Here is a 22,121-nt window from a genome sequence, read left to right on the forward strand (position 1 = left end):
CCCCTTCCCCTTCCCCTTCCCCTTCCCCTTCCCCTTTCATCTTTTTCTCTTTTCTTCTTTTTTTTTCTCTTTTTTTTATTGACAGTGCTGGGAAAAAAACAAAAACAGGACAGTACTACAGAAGAATCTGTCAGTAGACCATGGATTTACAGCTGATAGACCAATTTGGAGTGAAATCTGGACGCAGCTTTAGAATATGGGCTACAGCAAAAGGTGTATTTTCAATTTGTGACCACTGCTTCAGCAGTAGACTAGGTTTGATGGCATCAGTTTTTCTCTTCTTTACAATGAAAAAGCAATTATATCCTGGGCCTGAGGATATAGTAATATATAACAATATAATGTAGTAATATATAACAAAATAAATAAACTCTTCCATCTTCCATAGAAGCAGTAGATGCTGTTTAGGTGCATTTTCCTACAATTTTTGCTCTCCTGATTCTCTCCAGTGTTTTTATGTGTCCCAATGGGATAAGCAATAAAACCATCTCATGTGAATTAGACTGGTTTTGTCTGAAGCAAAATTACAGTAACAATGTTACTTGGTAAATCCTGTTTAATATAACTTCATTGTAAAACAACCCTGATTTCCCTCTTTACCGTAGGACAAACAAGAATAAGAAAGTGAAAAAAGTATTTTCTGCCATTGAAATAAAACCAATTATTATTATTGTTCCTTCTTCTCAGTCTTTATTGTTTACTTACCTTAGACTGATTGCTGAAGATTTGGGGGTTCTGAAGCCTTTTACGATTGTTTGTGCTACAAAGTTGTGTAGTTAGTCTCTGTCTAACATCTGGGGCTGCAGTTTGAAATGGTGCTGGAGACAAAACTATTCAAATGTATTGTGAAGCACTGTCTGTCTATAACCTCTGTGACCAGCCTAAGGGCTGCAAAAGACTGGGAGAAAGGCAGATCAGGTGATTTCTGTTAATCACCTCTTATTGAAAGAAATGCCAAAATAAATATCCTTTACAAGTACTCTTGACCAAAAAATATTTAAACACTTCACTTTTTTGGTATCAGGTCCACTCTTTCATATTTGTATATACAGGTATAAATACATATGCACACATATATACAAACCTCCCAAGTATCTTCCATCCTCCTATTGTTTCTCTCTTTCTTTCTTAGAAGGCTGAAACTCATGCACAGGTAAAGGAAAACATGCAATATCCCCACTCCAGTTTCTTCTTAGGACACTTCATGCTGGTGGGTGTGCATAAAGCAGTCCCCAGAGAGTGGATACCCATGAATCCAGGAGAACTGGAAGCATGCAAAGGTGTCTCCTTGCCCTTCTGTCATTGGCCATCCAGACTCAAGCAGAAGCCAAGACATCCTGAAGAGGTCTTGGGCCACCAGAGCACTGACCTCATTGCCTGCTATTTTTGCAGAGATGTCTTGCTCACTTACATTCATTACACTGTGGATGCTTTTAGTGTAAATTTTAAGGTCTATATTTTAAAAATGAGAGGAATCTGCCACAGAGTCAGCACTTGGCAATAGCTGAAAGACTAATAGCCAGCAGAGGTTAATGTCCCTTAACTTCCTCACAGGCCATCAACCCTTAGAGCTGATCATTAATTGCTTGCAATAGCCTGTACCATGGTCATTACTGCTTAGTTATTCAGATGGGCATATTCAGATTGAGTAATATCAATTTCAGGACTTCAATTTTCATAAATGGAGAACTCTGTCTTTTTTTCCCAGACACATTCCACATCCAATCTAACATTATTTTTCTTCCCACTTTAATAAACGATGCTCCATGCCTCTTAAGCTTTCATAAAAGTGAAGACATTTCCTACGTATAAGACAGTGTATAGAACAGACAAATAACTGGCTTATATTATGTTATTGTTGCATCATTGAACAAATAACCGCAGAAATCAATCATGGTAAGTAATAAATGAATGAACTAGAAGTTATAGGAAGAGCTGCACCCAAACTGCAGAGCAGATGCAGCATATAACCTGGTCCTACTTTCTGTTCTCCAGTCAGAGGGACGTGGGGCACTCTGAGGAAGCTTTGAGCCCAGACTCCTGGGCTTCCCTTCCTAGGCACCACATCGCATGGGGAAGCTTTGTTTCATCAAGGTACATAAGTTGTACAGGGTAATTTTCCAAAAATCCCACTACTTCAGGCTCCTCAATTACACTGTAACATATTGCATAAGCCCAAGTTGCTTTAGATTTGTCTTCATAAGGAAGTCTTGTAAGAGGGTCTCAAAATCATGTGCCCTCATTTTTGCCCTGGAATCCACTAACCCTACCCCTTCCACTATTTTTTTTCAACAGAAGGAAATGTGTACATGCAAGACTGGTGAGATCCAGCTGATCCCTTCTATAGATGTGGCAGGCATCTGATATCACAGGTATACTTCTTTCCTTCCTAGGGCAAAGGTTTACAATCGGTCTTTGAGAAATCAAAGCTAAATGCATGTATACTTGTTGTTAGCACTCAAAATTACAGAGATACAAAATGCCAAATTCTTCCCATCCCAGATGAAACTTTGTGCAAGAAATGACACACCAGATCTTCCTTTCATGGATAACTACAAATAGCAACACAGAAGTACCTCCTGGGCATGTTTTGTATGGTGAAACTCTGGTGGGCAGAGTGGAAGAGGTCAAACTTGTCATAGCAGTTTTTCCTGCTTTGAAGACTGGTGAATTTGTCAGTTATAGAATTAGGAGAAAAGAAGCACCATAACCAGTCCACATAAAATAGTTCATAGACAAAGAGTCATAGAGGCTTGGATCCAAGGTTTTGATATGCTTAATCAGAGAACACTTCCCAGCTTTTCATTTTTCTACTTCAATGTGTGCCCAGCATTCTGGCTATTTATAGTTAAGGTTGTCAAAATTCTTTGCAATCTGATTGTCCATTGCAAAGTACTGCTGTTACCGTGTTTACATGCTCTCGAAAGCAAAAGCGTAAGAGTTCTGAGTACCTCACCTCTGACAGCTCCTTTGGCCAAGGCAGATTGGCAGATCAGCACCCAGGCTTAGGAAGGCATGTGAGGAAGAAGGGGCAGAAGAATGGGCACTGTCACTTCAGCTACTTTCAGTGTGAACACCATTCTGAGAATGTGCCCATTTCTGTTTGTGTCTGTACACATACAAGTCATGGGTTGACAAATGGTGTGTCTCAGGCAGAGTTTGTCTTCAAAGGACGTTGCTGTTGGGTTTTTTGGGGACTTCAGCCTTGTGTGCATGAGACCATCATCTTAGTCCATTTGGAGAAGGTGCAAGCAGGATTTCATGTTACACAGGTCTACTTCTCAATATAGCACTTCCTGCAAGTTCTGCTGGACAGAGTGGGATGGTAGGCTCTCACGTTCTTTACATAGCTAAATGCTCTGTTACTTACCAAGAAAAAGTAAGGACAAGAAAAACCATTTGCTATGGAATGGATGCAGTATGAGTATGTTTGCACAGATAAATTAAAAGAGCCAGGCCATGAGTTGGAGCACTGTTCCTCTACATATATACTCCTCAGCTTATCAGTAGTGTTTTCCCTAAACAGGTTTGGTCAGTCAACCAGCAGTCCTCTACACAGTGCCTCGATGGAACTCAGAGGTTAGGATGTGAAGGCACCACCCCAGCATGCCTGGACATGGCCACACTTGGGTTTTTTGAAAGAAAAAAGGAGACAATATGGATTTTAGCTGCCTGGATATGAATCATGCCCTGTCCCTTAACTTCTAAGCTGTGGTCAGTCCCTCTTCCAATTTGAATTAAGTATAGATAAAGCTTATGAGGTAAAAATTGTGAGATTGTAAATTGAAAAAATTTTAAATCTTGAAACTCCTCCTTGTTTGCTTTTTTCTCTGTTATTATTTCCATTTTAAGTACTCTCCAGTGATGAAAAGAGTCCTGTTTAAAAGAGTTCACCAAGAAAATGAAGAGGCAATGAAAAACCTGGGGGAAATGGATGAAAAGGGAGGAGGATGAGGAAGAAGAATGTCATGTGTCTTTTTGGTTACAAACTCTTGAAAGCCCTCCTGCATTTATATGTATATATATATGTATATATGTATGTATGTGTGTATGTCCATCGTGGACATCTTGAAGATTTCATGTATTATTGCTACCCTATTACTGCACTACTTGTCAGGTCTATGACAGATGTGAGTTTTTTGACAGGAGAGGATGAGAATGTAAAAACCTTTCTCTGGAGGTTATTTCATGCCTGGAGTGATACAAAAGTGAGGGCAGCAGCACGAGAGTGGAAAATAGAGAGTGAAAGGCTACCAAGGGCTTTATCAGGACAAAGACATAGGAAGGGAAGTTCAAAAGACCAAGAACAGGACTACATGAGTTCTTGATAGTGAAAGGGCGATAACTGTATTTTTTAAGCTGTGAAATGGAGGGAAGACAGGGTGAGAAGACAAGGTGGCAGCGGTGGTGCATAGGGTGTGATGGAGGTTAATCCATTACTAGAAGAGGGAAAGCAGCTAGACATCATTTTGGTCCAAATGTTTAGGTTTCTCCTTCTTAAAAAATGCTGCTGCTGCTGAGAAATCCCTTGGACTGTGGGATTTTTAAGATTTGCTTCTTGAAACTTCATTAACATTTGGAGTAATTCTCCACCCTTGCTCACACAGTCATCTCACTCCACTCATCTCACACAACTATCTCTGTGCTGCTCCAAAGACAGAGGTAAAGCCATGACTTTGGAGATGAGGAGGTAGCACCACAGATGGCTCCTGTCTTATCAGCCAAAGGCTGCCCACATTTAACATCACCTACCTGCCATGTCACAGATGGGACAGTATTTTAACATGTCAGGCAGGCCTGTGTCACCCGTACTCAAATAGGTCCTGATCACTGCCATGCTGCCTTGCAACAGCCCAGCATCCCAATGTCTCCTGTGTCCTGGGACCCCTCCTTTCAGACATCACTCCTAATCCCTTGTCTCTTGCATCAAGTAAAAAGAAATTTGACAGTATAAATAAAACAGAAAAAACTTGTAGGCTTCTACCCTCTCCACTGAATTAATCATATCTGGCAGATTTGTGGCTTCCTATGACCCTTGAGTTTTCCTGTCTGCTAGCACATCAGGCACTGATTTTCCTCCCTCTTTCCCCTACAGCAAGCATTACAGTGATCTTCTTAACAGTGACAGGGGCAGAGCTTATTTCCAGTAAAAGGGCACCATACTTAGCTGTGTGGGGTAAGTGAGGTTAGGGAAATAGATGCATGGGAATAATAAAGGCACAAAGGGCAGCAGACTTTCAATATGTGTATGCAGTTAAATGTAACAAGTTCAGACACTATAATTTATTTTTTTCCATTGTTCACAAAAAAAAAAATCTCTATACTGTTTTCTCTCTGTGAGTGCTTTACTATTTTTCTTAACCTCTGCATTGCAGTGCAGCTAGGCTGTGTACATGAAGGTATACTCCCTGCCCTGGGGAAGATCCGAGATAAGCAGAGACGTGACATACAAATGGCAAGGGGGAGAGAGCGATCTAATCGACTGGCCGCAAGCTTTGTACATTAAGATAGGAAAGGCACACACAGAAGAGGAAAGCCGGTTTCTGCTGGGAGAGGCACACTGCTCTCCCCTTCTTTTCTTTGTCCTTGTCTTTTTGCCCTTGTCTCCCTCATGCCCTTTTTCATATTTCCCATGCTGAAATTGTGTTAGACTTGTGAGGGCTGTAGCATGGCCTGCGCACACGTACCAGCCGGTTAGTTTGTTTTCTAATTTAGCTTGCTGCCTGTCTCTGTCTCTCCTCATGGCCTTCATCCTGGTACAGGGATGTCAGCTGTTCCTTTCTAAAATTGGCTCCATTCCTTTTTGTCTGGTGAATACATAACTCTTGGTGATTGTCTTTGGGTTTGAACATTTTCCCATGTCTCCCATATTGTACGCAAAGATGGAAAATGGGCTTTTCTCCTCTCCTCTTCTCCCTTCCTCACACCTATAACTTTTTTCTGGTGTCAGATCTGAACTCAGCAATGTCAAAGGATTTCCTGCACTTTTGTTTCTCTATACTGTTCATCTTTGGGTATAGTTTTTTAACTCTCCTCTTACAAAACCATATGGCCATGGTTGCACAGGTGACAAGATATACATAGCTCCCATTGTACAAATATAGCTCCCATTATTGTTGCAACACACTCAGGCTACCGTGCAATGTACCCCTGGAGATGAGGTGACAAACGCTGCTCCCACATTTTATGGGATGCTGGTGTGTACCCAGGAGGAAGGAGGAACTACCTTCCATCTCATTGCAGAGCCATGGCCAATACTTTAAACATACAAATTTTGAGAATCACCTGGGACAAAACTTTGGTGGGGTAATGATGGTGTAGAAGATCTCAGAGGTTTGACACAAACACAGTACACTTCCTCCGTCATGAATATCTTGGCTTTTTAAGTGCTAGCCAAGAGAAAGATGGGCATTTGGCTAGGCATCTCTTCTCTTCTGATGGCTTTTTTCATCCTCTTCTCTCACAGACAATTCTGAAAAGAGCTGTCAGACTGCACCTGCCTGTTTCACACCTCTCTGAGTGAGCAAGGACAAGGGCAATGGAGCCAAGCACTTATCCCTGGCTATCACCCAGACAGCCTGCGTGCACTTGGGCAAGTTCTCAAATCCTCCACCACCCCTCCTCGCCACCCCACATTTAACAGAGCTCATTTCTGAACTCTCCAGAACGTTTCCTCCTCTGCAACCACTGTAGAATCATCAGTCTGGCTCCATGCTCCATAACTTCATGCATGTAACTGAAGAACCTATAAGACATCTCATCCCCATCATCCCCTCTATTGTGGTCACTGGAAGGCCACAGGCAGGCACTTCCAGGTGAGAAGTGCACAAGGTGGGATGTACTGGTCTGGCAGGAGTCTGGGCTGCTACTTTCTTTCTCTGAGTTCCCAGCACTTAGTACAGGGGTGCTGAAGCTTGGGCACATATGTTTCAACATGTCACAACAGTGACTTCTGAATTGTACTGTCTTCAACAAGATGCCTGAAACGTGATGGAGACTTTATATTCATCTGTTGAGAGGACTTTGTCTGCTGTCTATTATGAAACTCTTCCCAAATGAAACTTAATTGCTTAGCCTTGTAATAAACTGTATATTCCCCGACTTTTCAAAGAAAGTGTGTCTCTTCCTGTGCCTGCCACAGAAAGAAACACATTGATACCACATTGCACTAAAAGTGATGTTGTGTTTCTCAGAGCACAGATAATGTAAGATAAAGATTTGTCAAGTAACTTTTGAAAAGGCAGCTTCAAAATCATCTAGCCTCATTAATACAGAGAGAGTTTCAAATAGCCATCTTTGCTGACCTAGCTCAGAGACACATGAAGATTTAAGAAAGGAAAGGTTCCAGTGAAGTCAATGGGCTTAAAACTAAGAAGAGACTAACGGGATCTACACGTACACAGGGCTAAAAGTAGGCTGAATGCTTTGGCAGGGTGAAGCCCTGCTCTCAAACTCACTGAGGTGACCCAATTTCTTTGCAGATGTCTGCAGGGGAAATCCACACTTCTGCAGTTCATCCCCTTCCTTCAGTGTCATTAGTTCTTATCCTTCCACATTGAACTTTGCAGGGGAAGGATTTTGCTGCACTGTTGAGTGTCTGGGAAATGGCACCTCATTTTTACTCTGTGGTTTAGGAGAGGGTTGTTTGATTCTAGAAAAAAAGCCTGCCCTGAGATTTTCCATGCAAGGACTGGAAGGGAGATGGAGCTCTTCTTTGTCCCTTTCTCTGTCAATGAGCAACTTCATTGCTGCAAAGTTTTAGATAACTGACCCGCAGGGAGGGGGCAGCTTGAACAGGAGTAAAACTGTCCCTTTTTGTTCTCTCAAATAAAGCTTGAAGCTTAATCTACTGAACAACAGAGACACAATGACCCACCTCCATAGACTGGGCAGGAGATGGGGGCAACAGGGGGGCTGATACAGAGGAGGAAAATGGTTTGGTAGTTGTTTTGAGCTGCCAGCTGTCTGAAGACAAGATTAGGTTGCAGATACCTTGGCCTGTACCCAGCACTGCCTTTCTTATGCAAATGCTTGTATGTTACTTGATTTGCATTTTCCACAACTTCCTCCTCAGTAATATGCAGTTAATATTTATATATACTTAGCTAATGCATAGTTTATATGTACATATTTTGCTGCAGTTCTGCAGGTTAGTTAACCAAAATCTGCCTGAATTTTGCTCTGCTTACGGATTTGTATGGGTGCAAACAGGATCACAATATATCTGATGCAAAGTGTGTGGGAAAAGAGAAATAAATTGAATTTCATAAAAAAATATTCAGTGCTAAAAAAAAGTGTACAATTTTTTTGTACATTATTTTAGTTCAGGAGATGCCATAAAATAAAACATCATGGAGCAAGGACACTCCTGGAGAGCGAGCACTTGAGAAGCGAGTAATTACAGCTCCTTATGTCCCCCAACCTGTCTCTGCCTATGGCACTGTCTGCGTGACAACATTCATTCAATCAACTCTGTATCATGTAAGGATGTACTTAAGAAAAATTCGGTGCCCCTCCCCAGTTAAGTCACAGCCTGATTATTCACGAGAAACAAGGCTACCGGCTTTTTTTCATGATCGTTTTTGTGGCAAATAAGGGGGTTGTAGAGCCTCTCTTCTACCACCAGAGGTCATGAGCAAAACACCTCAGTCCCTCAGTCACTCTCCTGGAGGGAAGAAAGTGGAAGAATCAGCAGAAATACTGCTACATTCGTGATAAGTAAAATGCAGGCGATAACCATAAGGATCCCCATCAGTTGGGAGGGAAGGTGCCGAGGTTAACAATGCAGCCATCAGTCTGCCAGTGCGGGAGCTGGGAGACAGGCACTGGGGAGAGGCACTGCTCCTACGCTGACGGATGTAACACAGATTTGTTGCCATATTTTACTGGTTTGTATTTGCTTATTCATGAACACTAATGCAGGATACTCTGTGTTTTGCAGGAGATGTGCAGAATCTAAAAGCTCTGTTGAAACTTATGTGAATATTCAAAAAAGGCTCTTGCCTCTTACCTCAAAATGGTCTTTTATTATTTGGGGACATATTTCGGCAATACTAGAAAGGTATCTGAACATAATCAGCAACCGAGAGAGGGAATTTTCCTAACCATAAAGCCTGGATCGGCTCATGGACGAGAAACATGAGCAAGTGATTTCTCTGACCAGCCATAAGACATGAAAATTGGAAAGGCAGCAGAAAGCTTAGGGAAAAAAAATTATCTCAAGTATATCCACACTGTAAAACTTTAAAGAGTTATAAAGTCAGGGACTATAAACTGTGTGCACATCATTTGCAAAAGGAAATGTGCTTTCAGACAAATTATTTACAACAAATAATTTCATCTCCTCTCCCCCTTTGAGCACAGCTGTGGGCAATGTTTGTTGGAAAGGAAAGGATTGAGAGTGGCAAATCAAAATTGACATTTTTTTAATTCAGAAAATGTCAAGACAAGAAACTGTGCTCAGCTGTAAAGCACCACCATGTCCTGGTCAGAGCTCTGTGCTCTCACTTACTGGTGGCCAGATGAGTTGTCTTCTCATGAGGAGCATACACGAGGAAAGAGGAATGGCTTGTGGCAGAAAGAATGGTACTGATGAGCCAGAATCCCCCAATTTCCTCCACAGTTTTACAACTCCGTGGCACACATACTTTCACTATAAATAAGAAGGAGTAATTATATGCATATTAAAAAAACCTACCCAGTTTCTCTGAAAAAGTCTCACAGTCTGTTTTTACTGAGTGATAAGGCTCTTGAAAAAGATGAGATTTATTTCTCAAAATTAGTAAAACACATTTCTGAGCAATGACTAAAAATAAGCTTCATCTTTCAGTGAGTTATTACTTACTACTCTGAAAGTGAAGTTTATTACAGAAATCTTGACAGCTCATTAACTACCTTACTAAAGAACGCTTGCGCTATAATAAAACTACCATCACTCCACCTTCACAGCAAAAGAAAAAAATGAGCAGACCATTTGCATATTGTGTTCAATCAACAGCCACAGAAACACAAGCCTCCAAGTCTCAAGTCAGTGCCACAGTGTGGTTGCAGTGGGCCCTGGGAAAAGCCTGCCTCCTGCGGGGAAAGGCCACATAATCAGGGCTCCTCCATGCCTGCCCTTTGGCCACCTCCTTCAAGAGCTTCTCAGCCACCTGCACCAATGAGGATTTCTTTCTCCTTCTCTGTAGTCAGGGGATGTTCAGGTGAGCAATCGTTTCTGAGACACTTTTGCCATTTCTAGCATCTCCCCACAGAAAAGACATGGGTCCACCTTCTGTCGCTCTGAAGGTGTATTAGCCTTCCCTTTTTGTTGAATCTGTTCCCAAAAATCTCCCATAAAAGGCTCCAGGATTTAAATACGTCTCACTGATGCAAATCAGGCCAATTACATTGTGTACCGCCCTTAGCAGAGAGAGGAAGGTTGATCTCCTTTCTTCTCATTATAACCTGATGAGCTGGGGGACTTGTATGGGTTCCTGCCTTCTCTTCCCCCCTATAACCTAGTCTTCCCCACAGTGCCAAATCCTTGAATTTATGCAGAAATAATATTTTGTGTCTCTCCTGTCATAATACTCATTTTCCTCCTCCGTTCTCTCTGCAGCTTGTCACATCTTTCTTTAAAGTGTGGCTATCAGCCCTGGATAGAGTAATGCTCTAGCAGGGACCTTATCATTATGGATCAGAGCATGTTAAATACTTCTGGTGTCTTGCACATGACATCCCTGCCAGTGAATCCAAGAATGGGAGTTGTCTTTTCTGCAGCACCATCACACACACATTTTTAGCTTGTGAATCACAGCAATTGCTGAATCATTTTCCACTCTACTGGTGACTTACTGTTAGTACTTCACTGTCTATTTCTGTAGGAAGGAATTGAACCCTCATAAGCTGGTTTCAAGCCAACCACATCAAACCACTCATGCTTCTTTCTTATGGGTAGTTAGTAAAACCATTACATAGTCTTGTCGAGACTAAATCACAGGTGAAAATCCAGTACACCCCATCATCTATCCCATGGCCAACCACTCACTTCGGTTTTCAAGATGCCTCATCTCCTATTATAGAATAACTTATTGAATTTCATGACCACGCCCTGATAGTCGCACTAGCCATTTGCAGCCTAGTATTATATCTTCTAGCCCTCATACTCACAGAAAAACTATCTTCCAACACCGTTGATGCACAAGAAGTAGAGCCATAAGCCACACCTTATGGCTAAAGAAAGCTTTTTGAATTTCTTTTTACTGAACAACCTGCAGAAATTGGATCAGTTCTGCACTGGTCAAAACAATTTAAAATGTTATCCCTGTCCTCCAATGTACTTGCATCCCTTCCCAGTTTGCTGTCATTTATTAATGGCAAAAAAAAAAAATGTTTCAATTCCATCCTACAAGTTGCTTAACATGACCAAACATATGGTAAATCCCTACTGAACGTTATTTGAAACACATCCATGTTTGACAAAAAAACTCCCCATCTCTATGCATGTTTTTCTCTCAGTGCACATGTCCACCTATGAGCTAGATGTCTAAGCTGCTGTTACAGTGGATAGAGGCTGGAGAGCTATTCTGCTTATCCTCCAGTGGGCAATGAGTGAATTTGGTGTCTGGAGTGTACAGTGGTGCCCTCCGGGCAGCTATGCAGGGCTGGCAGATCTGACACAAGACCTATGGGATGTCCATTCTCCTTTGAAGTGGTAGCTGAAAGTCAGCCAGGAGGCATTTCAGATGGTACTTGATATCTTTATGTGGGCAACTGCATTGTCCTAGATCTCCTCCCTACAAAGGAGGCTTAGATGCCTAGGTTACATATAGACACCTATACGGTAAACAAGAGACATTCCTATGCACAAATCTGAGGCTGAATCTTGTCCTACCTATCTTCATTTTTGCTTAGGGGAATGCCATCTAAAGCAGTGTGAAAAGCCATATGAAAGTCAAAGCAAATCATGTTCGTTGTTATCCCCTAGGCTACTTATTTAGTCAAAGACTGAAATTAGATTGGTTTGACATGATTCTGGATAAGTCCATGATCGCTGGCTTTCAATTACTGTATTACCTTTTGGATGCTTCAGGGTCATTTGCCTAATAAGTTTGCTTAATAACTTAAGCACCAAAGTTACATTCCCTGAGTTCTAGCTCCTTCGACTCTTCTCCACCTTCTAAAAATATGTGCCATATTTGCAATTTTCACATCTCTAAGGCATCCCATAAGCTCTTGAAGACAATTGTAGAAAAACAAAATTGCGTCAGCAAGTTTTCCAGTTTGTGTTTCATTGGGTGTTACTAATTTGAATGATTCTACTTAACTAAATGTTGGTTAGACTCTTCTTTGAAAATTCAGCCTCCATTTCTAAATATCTAGTCTCAATTAACCTTTTTTCGTCATGAGTGAGGCTGTTGATTGCTTCGATCCTCATTGCCCTTTGCCTTTGTGAGCTTCTGGACCTCTGTTTTCACTTGTTCTTGTCTTGTTTTCCCTATATTCCTTAAGGTCCCCACTGCTTCTTGCTGTTTGTAACACATTTTACAGCTTGGCCATTCTGAATTTAATATTGCTTATTGTGGATATGAAGAGTAGTGGAAAAAGATCATTTGTCCTTCCTGCAGACCAGATGCTGGATTCAGTTACTATTAATATTATCTGACAACAGTATTGAAAACCAATGATGTCAGGTTTTGGCTTCAATGTACCAGTGCTGTATTGCTGCTTGATTACTTCAGCCTTATGCATAAAATGGTGTATGATTGCTTTTTGCAGGCTGTTTTGAACTAGTCTTTATGTAACAACAGATGATACGAGGCAAAATTGAAGGATACAAGCAATACCCCATGTATAATCATCTTTAGTCTTGCGTCTGTGCTTCCAATATCTGCTTTCAGGTCACTGAGATAATTTTGCTATCATGTTTTCTCTTGTACTCACATCAAATAGAAATCTAGACATTAAGGGTGGCTATTACGACCTAAAAAAGGTCATATTAGAAAAACTATTTGTTTTTGTTGCAGGGTGAATTTTTATTGATTCGGGGTTTTTAAATTTTGGTCAATTCCAAATGTTTATTGAAATTATAGAATTTCTGGACTCATTGAGAATGTCTAGCAGCAAAAGGCACATACATTTGCTAATGGCAAGTAGCTCATCATTCAGCATGGTTGTGATTAAAGCTTAAAATGGTCTTGGATGCAATCTTTTGAACTCCAAATTATGGCTCACATGACAGATTGATGCAGAAAATGTTTACACTTCATTATGCTGTAAGATGATGGATAAGCTTGCAACTGCATTTGATCAGTGAAGTGTAGGAACAGGTCAGATGAAGTAGCAGATGGAGCAGGTTGAGAAATGAGGATAGAAAGTTAATTGTGGCCAAGATTAATTTCCTTTATTTGACTATGAGGGAGAAGGGGTTGAAATTGTTTTGAAGGTGTTTTTTATTTCAGAAGACAATAAAAGTATTTAGCTCTCCACATGACTTTAGGCACTAAATTTAATCTATAGATTTCAAAGCACTTCACGAACACAGCTGTTAATCTTCTTTCTTGTCTTTGGAAGGAGAGGCTCAGAGAATTTAGAACTGTCAGTTCACCTCAACTTTTCCACAGCAGGTTCAATGCAGAGTCCAGCTGTCTCCGGTTAGCACATCCTCAGACCTCAGACCAGGCACAGAAAGCCAGCTCTTCTCTTAATATCCTTGGAGAAAACTATAAATGAGGTCTATTTTTCCTGGAGAATCTTTTTGAGTCCCAAGTGAATGGGCAGGATTGCAAACTGTGTGTGGGAATACAACCTCCAATGCGGTGCCATATCTGGAATGCTGGTTTGTCAGGATTTTAGAACCACACACAAGCACCTGGCATGAAATTGTCTTTGTGTACCTGCTGCATGCAGAACATACAGCCATTTGCACAAAAGTACAGTGAAAAAATACTGATATTTCCCAGTAGCTAGGTGGAAACCAAATGATTTCTGTGCTCTTTTGCTCAATTGTGCATTGCTTTCTTCTTTCTCTTATACATTGCAAAGGTTCCTGCATGTCAGCAAAGTTATTCGTGCTCTGTTCCATAACTGCACGTGTAGTATCCAGTCATCCCAAGCAGTCTCCAGTCCTCTGTAGCTTGTGATCTCCTATGCTTTTTAGGAATCACTGACTCATTTCTTTCCCATTGAAATCAAGGGCCAAAATCCTGCAGACTCCAATGAAGCCAGTGCTTTTTCCCTGTGTCTCTGCCATCATTAAGAAGAAACTATTTGACTTTTAGGTGTGTTATCATTCTGAATAAGCTGTCAAAAGAAAGGGAAAATAAACAGGTTTTCAATCACTTTAGTTCTTCAGCAAATCTGGAGTTGTACACAGACCTTTTAGTTTTCTCAGTATGTATCCTGTCAGTTTGTCTCCTCTTGAGGGAGTCCAATTATGTACGTGTCGCAGTCATATTATAAAACAGCCATTTCACAAAATAACTGATTTCACAATGTAATTGAAACATATTAAGAATACCATTTGCTGTATTTACAAATCCTGACAGCTAACAAGGGCACTCACAGAGCAGATGGGCATCTCTTCAACTAGTGTTTACCAATTTGGGGTACTTCACTGAAGAAGAGATTTTTGAAAAGGGGTTTTTTTACACAGGGGTAGCTGTGTGCTGATGTTAAGTAGGAGGATGGCTTTTCCTGAATAACACAGTCAGATGTAGTCCTAATCATGACAATTAAATAGCACATCACCTGGCACTTAGTAGTGGTGCAAACTAGCAGATAATACTCATTACATCAAAGTAACTGCAATTGGTGTGGGGCACACATCCTGCAGATGTTACATAGGCAAAATGGCAATGGAGTAAATAGGAATTTCGACTGAGCTGTGCCTCTTGTCATCACATGGCTTTGAAATCTGAAAATCTAATGTTTGAGTCCAATTATTCACACTCATGCTCTGAACAGGAAAATAAATGAACACGTAAATAATGGTATCTTCTCATATAATTCTAACTTCTCTGTACGCTTCAGGTTCTGCCTATTTAAACAAAAAAAGTTCAAAAATTATTCAGAGCATTACTGTATCTAAGCCCAAATTCTTAAAAATTATTAAAGTAGGGTATTATTATTCTTGTAATAGCATCGTATAACACTGTCGACAACATTGTCATTATATGATGTAATTATATCACAGAATTACATAGTAACCTATATGATGTAATATATGTGATGTAACTGCCACCTACTTCTTCTATGACACTTTTCACCCAGAGATATGAACACACTTCGCAAAGAAGAGCCAGCAAGAAATGTGCATGTCTGCACAGTGCAGATGAACCCAATCAGTATATGTGTACAGAACAGAAATGCTTGTAAATATTAATCTAAAATATTATTTCAATGGCACATTACATTTCATATCAGCACAACTGAAGCTCTTTTTAGAAGGGTTGAGGGGAAATTATTTTCTACAAGTTTATTCACTCGGTACAAATGACTGGAGAAAAGGACAATGACCATGAAACTAGCATTAATCTTCACATATAATTGATCATTTAATTGCAGTAGTCTTTCATGAAGATAAATAATCACTAGTTGATACAGAATTGTACTCAAGATTTACAGAGTAAACACCCATCACATTTTAGACATCACACAATAGCCCATGCTATAATTATCAGTTCATCATTAGTATTGTTAAACATATCACGTAGACACTGGAAATCAATCCCAAAATACCGAAACCTCAAGCAGCATCCTAATTGAAATAAAACAACCTTCATATTCAGGTTATTGACTAATTTAAAATTAGTCTATGTAGCCAGAACTCTGGTTCTGCATTTAAAACAGAAGCATGATCCAATGTTTTGGGTTAAACTCTCATGTTGTTGTGAAGAAAAAACTGTCAAGATAATAAAACATGGGAAGTAACAGAGAGGTGAACTACAGTGGTATTGCTAGACTACATTATTAATTTTGGATTAGGTGTGAGTGATGGATTTAAAATTTACACTAGAGATCAGGATGGAAGGGTTACTTCCAATTCTTCTTTATAAAAAATGCCCCCCTTTATGACCTCTCCGAAGAGAGATATGTGAACAATTTATAGCTAAACTATATGATGTTGCTGAAGCTTAGGTAAATAACTAAGGTTGTTGGCAGTGATAAGTTGCAGCACATCATAGATAAATCTTCTCTGTCGGGAATTTATCCCCATTTTTCAAAGAATGATGGAAAAATCTTTGTCAAAATTGGGAATATATTTGAGAGCGGAGCAAGTGATTACCTTGCTTAGCCAAAATCTTGCCCATAGTGCAGTTGGTAACCATCTGCCTTTGTACTATTTGTCTGTAGCTCTGGCTGTGCCTGACCTACATGTGACACTTCTGAGCAGATGTGCATCAGGATACAGCAGATGAGAGAATGCCAGCCCCTGCCAAAAGGACTCCGCACATATTGGGAAGGATGAATACCAATAAATCAGGATCAGATGGGATGCATTGTACAGCTTTTTCAGAGTAGAGAAACAGCTGAATTATTTTATCTATTAAGTGAATCAATAAAAGATTTAATAGTATTATGTCCTCTTGATGTATTTGTCTTAAGCAGTAGCATAAAATTTGTGTCCATCCTGGACCTTTTATTTTCAGGGAACTAGAGAATGAAACACAGGTTTGATGCCTGGAAGTTGAGATACACCAAAACAACATTAATTCCATCCTATTACTTCCCACTTACCTTCTATTCATACTTCATTTAACTCGTGCAACTGACTGAAGCATGTTATCAGAATTCACAAGCTCAGAGTATATATTTAAGATGTTACAGGAAGTGCATAGGGGAAGGGGAAGAGAATACTTAAAAGGATTCAACACAGGTGAGTTGAATGCATGTATGTTTGAAGGGGGGCTCATGGAATCTATGTGATAACTAAGATAGGAAAAGTGCTGTGCTGTCCACAAGTATCATACAGAAATAGAGATAACCATGTGCTCAGCTAGTATCCTCTATATGTCTGATACTAAACAGCCTGTAATTCTTCATTTAAATTGCAGGAAATTACATTCTGTGCTAGGCACTTGTCATTTGGATGATGTGTTCAATTGGCTGGCCAAGGAGGGTTCATCAGAAAGAGTTTTCAAGGGACAGGCACACTGGTGTTAAGAATAACAGTTAGGACTGTGTTAGGACTGAAACTTAAATTTCATCATTTTTTCAATAGTAGCTTTGCAATTCTCTTAAGTTCTTCTTAACATAGTAGGGTCTTTATTACTGCACTATCTTTTAATGAAGTTTCATCTAAGGATCTGTTTAAAACTGGATACTACCTGTTTAAAATACTTGGTGTAGTGACTTCTTTAACCAAAAAATTAAAGTAGTTTTCTCATCTAATATATGCATGTCCTTCATCATCAGTGGATATATACCGGAACAGGCTCCCCAGGGAAGTGGTCACAGCACCAAGCCTGACAGAGGTCAAGAAGTGTTTGGATGATGGTCTCAGGCACATGGTGTGACTCTTGGAGATGATCCTGTGCAGGACCAGGAGTTGGACTTGATGATCCCTGTGGGTGCCTTCCAACTCAGCATATTCTGTGATTCAGTGATATATCACAGGCAATTTATAAGCATTTGTAACAATGCAGTGAACTACATGATTTGAAACAGAAATACCAGAATTTTTCCTAAAGAAAACAAATGGGCAAAAATGAGAAGCAAAATTGATGAGAAAACAGAATACCTTTGATTTAATGAGGGTTCATGCATCTTTTTAAAGATAGCTGAATAAATTCAGAACAGAGTGATTTGCGTCTTTTTTGTATTAATATGATTATTAATACCAATACTGTTAATATAGCCCAATGTTATTTTAATCCCAATGTTTTCAGAATCAGAGATAAGTCTTTGATGTCTTTGAATGTACACAAAAGCTGTACATTTAGAAATAACATTTTCTGTGATACTGACTTCCCCACAATATGCTCTCACAGATACCTGCACTTCCTATTCCCAGTTCAGTTTTGCGCCTGTTGCAGAATTTACTGAGAACTACAAATCTAAATGCTGTGATCCGAATAGTGACTACTTCAATAAATTATATTACATATTAGTGAGCTGAATTAGGACTCTTTTCTTGAAGTATACTCTTTCCAGGGCCACCAGGTTTAGTCCTTTCCCAGTGATGTACGAGAACTGAAAAGCAATCTTACTCTCCATGAATATGTTCAAAGAGCAGAAGAGCTTTGTAAATTATGTTGTTTGGATCCCACGCTCTTTATCTCTCTGAGTGCTGTCTGGTCACAAGGTTCTGGTTTATCCTTTCTGTTAACTGATACTAATATGCAGTTAATATTTGAGGAACACCATGGGTACCTGTGCCCAGCTGAGCAAATGGCTATTTCTCAGAGGCTTAGCTCATAGAAAGGGATAAAACCAGGCCCACTAGAGATAAGCCTCAGGGTGACATGCTGATGTCTAAGGGACAGTGTGCTAATGGGGTCTTTCAGTCTGCTGACTCATGGAGGTAGGGGATGGAGATCCATGTGGCAGCAAAGACCCGGGAGATATTGACATGATAGAAACCACAGACATGCCTGAGAATGGTCATGTAAGAATAAGGGCTTCTGCCCCCCAAAAATAACAGGATCAATAGCCCAACTGAAGTGCATTTACACCAATGCATGCAAAACGGGCAAGAAATAGGAGGAACTGGAAGCCATTGCACAGCAGGCGAACTGTGACTTAGTTGCACTCATGGAGACATGGTGGATAACTCACAAAACTGGAGTGCTGGATGGCTGTAAACTGTTCAGAAGGGACATGCAAGGAAGGAGAGGTGGTGAGGTAGCCCCATATGTTAGGGAGTGGCTTTATTATCTGGATCTCAGTGATGGTGGAGGCAGTGTTTGTGGGTAAGAATCAAGGGAAAGACCAACAGGGCAGATATCCTGGTGGGAGTCTGGTACAGACAACCCAGCCAGGATAAAGAGGCAGCTGAAATATTCCATAAGCATCTGGGAGCAGATTCGTGATCACTAGCCATTGTTCTTGTGGGGGGCTTCAACTTAACCATGCCTGCTGGAAATACAACACAGCAGAGAGGAAAGAGTCCAGGAGGCTCCTGGAGTGTGTGGAAGATCATAGCTTCCTGACACAGCATGTGAGGGATCCAACGAGGGAAGACGCCCCACCAGACGTGTTGTTTGTGAAAAGGGAAGGACTCGTGGTGATGTGATGGTTGCAGGCCATCTTGAGCAAAGAAAATGAGGGTACCCTCAGTGAGTTTCCAGGTGACGCCAAATGAATGAGTTTTTGGTTCTTGGAGAAGTAAGAAGGGAGGCCAGCACAACTGCACCTTGCACTTCCATAGGGGGAGACTTTGGCCTCTTTAGGAGACTGGTTGACAGAGTCCCTTGGATGGCAGTCCTGAAGGGTAAAGGAGTCCAGGAAGGTTGGACATTGTTCAAGAAGGAAATTGTACAGGTGCAGAAGTGGCCCATCCCCATACGCTGAAAGATGAGCTGGTGGGGAAGAAAGCTGGCCTGATTGAACAGAGAGATTTGGCTGGAACTCAGGAAAAAAGGAAGAAGGGTTTACAGCATTTGGAAGAACAGGCAGGCAATTCAGGATGCCTGCAGAGAGAAAAATCAGAAGGGCCAAAACCCAACCAGAACTTAATCTGCCTACTGCCATAAAAGACAATAAAAAAGGTGTCTATAAATACATCAACAACACAAGGAGGGTTAAGGAGAATCTCCATCTTTTGCTGGATAGAGAGGGAAACATAGTGATAAAGGATAAGGAAAAGGCTGTGCCTAATGCTTTCTTTACCTCAGTCTTTAATAGAAAAACCAATTGTTCTCCAGGTACCCAGGCCCCTGAGCTGGAAAATGGGAACAGGGAGCAGAATGAAGCTCTCATAATCCAAGAGGAAATGGTCAGTGACCTGACACACCACTTAGATGCACACAAGTCTATGGGGCCAAATGGGATCTAACCAAGGGTACTGAAGAAGCTGGTGGAAATGCACACTGAGCCACTTTCCATCATTTACCAGCTGTCCTGGCTAACCTGGGAGGTTCCAAGTGACTGGAAGTTGGCAAATGTGTCACTCATTTACAAGGAGGGCTAGAAGGAGGATCCGTGGAACTACAGGTCTGTCAACCTGACCCCAGTGCCGAGGAAGGTCATGAAGACAATCATTGAGTGCCATCACGCTGCACATACTGGACAACCAGGGAATCAGGCTCAGCCAGCATGGGTTTGTGAAAAGCACATCCTGCTTGACTGACCTGATCTCCTTCTATGGCAAGGGGATCTGCTAAGTGGATGAGGGAAAGGCTGTGGATATTGTCTACCTGGAGTTCAGTTTAGTCTTCGACACCATCTCTCACAGATTCTCCTGAAGTACGCTGCTCATGGCTTGGACTGGTGCACTGTTCACTGTGTAAAATACTGTCTGTATGATGGGGCCCAGAGAGTGGTGGTGAATGGTGTTAAATCCAGTCAACAGTCAGACACCAGTGGTATTTCCTGGGGCTCAATACTGGGACTAGTTCTGCTCAATATCTTTATCAATGACCTGGATGATGAGATCGAACGCACCCTCAGTTCACAGACAACATCAAGTTGTATGGGACTTTTGATCTGCTGGAGGGTAGGAAGGCTCTACAGAAGGATCTGGACAGGCTGAATTGATGGGCTGGGGCCAGTTGTATGAATGTCAACACAGCAAGGTGCTGGGTCCTGCACTTTGATCACAACAACCACATGGAGAGCTACAGGCTTGGGGCAGAGTGGCCAGAAAGCGGCCCAGTGAAAAAGAACCGGGACATTCTGGTTGTCAGCCACTGAACACAAGCCAGCAGTGTGCCCAAGTGTCCAAGAAGGCCAATGGCAGCATGGGTTGCATCAGCAAGACCAGGGCAGTGATCATTCCCCTCTATTCGGCAGTGGTGGTGCCTCATCTCGAATCCTGTGTCCAGTTCTGGGCCCCTCACTACAAGAAAGACATTGAGGTTCTGGAGCATGTTCAGGGAAGGGCAACAGAGCTGGTGAAGGGTTTGGAATGCAGGTCTTATGAGGAGCAGCTGAGGGAGCTGGGGTTGTGTAGCCTTGTGGTAGTTTGAGCTACCACAAAAATCGAAAATCCAATTTCAAGGCTTCCCCCACCCCTTCCCACAATTTATCTCAACACCAAAGAGAAAAACTTTCAGGCAAGAGGCTTCTATAGGGGAAAGGGGAAGTATTTACATTTTATTTACACAAATAAATACTACACAAGCTAAAAGCAACTATATACATAATATTATACACTGCTATCAGTTCCTTTAAGCTTTCTCCCTCAATTCAGTTCAGGGAAAAAAACTCTTTAGGCTGATAGGTAATGCAGTCTCTCTCTTGTGGAAGTGTTCAGAGAACCGGAACACTCCCCCCACCAACCTCCAGTTGTTTGTTGAAGTCCTTTCTTCCTCATGAAGTCCAAGAAGATAGCTTTGAGTCCTTTCTCCTTGGTTCTGTGTCGTTTCTGCTGTGTGATCTCTCTCTCATACTTCGGTTCGTAGGCTGCTGTAGTGTAGTCAGCTTATCAAACATCCTCCGAGTCAGTTTTCGGCTGCCCCCGGTCAAACCTCTGTAGGGCAACTCCTGAGCCCTTTGGCCCGTCTCCAATTTCGCCTGGGTTTTTCTCTCTGGCACCGAGCTGCTCTCGTTTATCAACCTGTCTCTTGGCTCAGCTCCAATACTAAGCCTTGCATCCACTCCCACTTAACAGTGAGAGGGAAAAAAGCCCCCTAGCCTTGGCCACAGGCAGCTCGGTCCAGTTATACACTGTCCCAAGTGCCCCTCAGCCCAGCTGCAGGGAGGGTAAGAGGGCCTAGCCTCCTCCCGCTTACCTCAGATGTTGTGAGTCGCGTCCCTCACAAACACTCACTCCAAATACTGCCTCCAACCCTGACTTAGGCAGGGCTATGGGACGCAGGGCCTCCCCTCCCCCTGGAGGGGGAAAAGAAGGAGGCCCTGCCACCATTTCGGCCTTCCACCCTCACACGGCAGCAGACACAGACAGAAATTGCCAACAGCTTCCAGTGGTTGTGTATATATGATTTTTCAGCAGAAGCGAACAAGACGAGCAGTGATTG

The 22,121-nt window shown here is 41.6% G+C and overlaps 1 long non-coding RNA gene across 2 annotated transcripts in view; it reads left to right on the forward strand.

The window, feature by feature from the left end:
* LOC113963644 overlaps positions 1-22,121 on the forward strand; it is a 45,532-nt gene that overhangs the window by 18,124 nt on the left and 5,287 nt on the right. Inside the window, exons 3-6 of one of the 2 annotated variants that reach the window (XR_003532909.1) lie at positions 10,866-10,935; positions 18,813-18,817; positions 19,720-19,723; positions 21,066-21,077. This is a non-coding gene — a long non-coding RNA (uncharacterized LOC113963644). Of the gene's footprint in view, positions 1-10,865; positions 10,939-18,812; positions 18,818-19,432; positions 19,443-19,719; positions 19,724-20,237; positions 20,243-21,065; positions 21,078-22,121 lie in introns of those variants that run through there. The other variant, XR_003532908.1, reaches the window with a different exon arrangement.

The sequence above is a fragment of the Neopelma chrysocephalum genome, unplaced genomic scaffold (assembly GCF_003984885.1).
Source record: "Neopelma chrysocephalum unplaced genomic scaffold, ASM398488v2 Primary Assembly neopelma1_25, whole genome shotgun sequence".
NCBI classification, from domain to species: domain Eukaryota; kingdom Metazoa; phylum Chordata; class Aves; order Passeriformes; family Pipridae; genus Neopelma; species Neopelma chrysocephalum.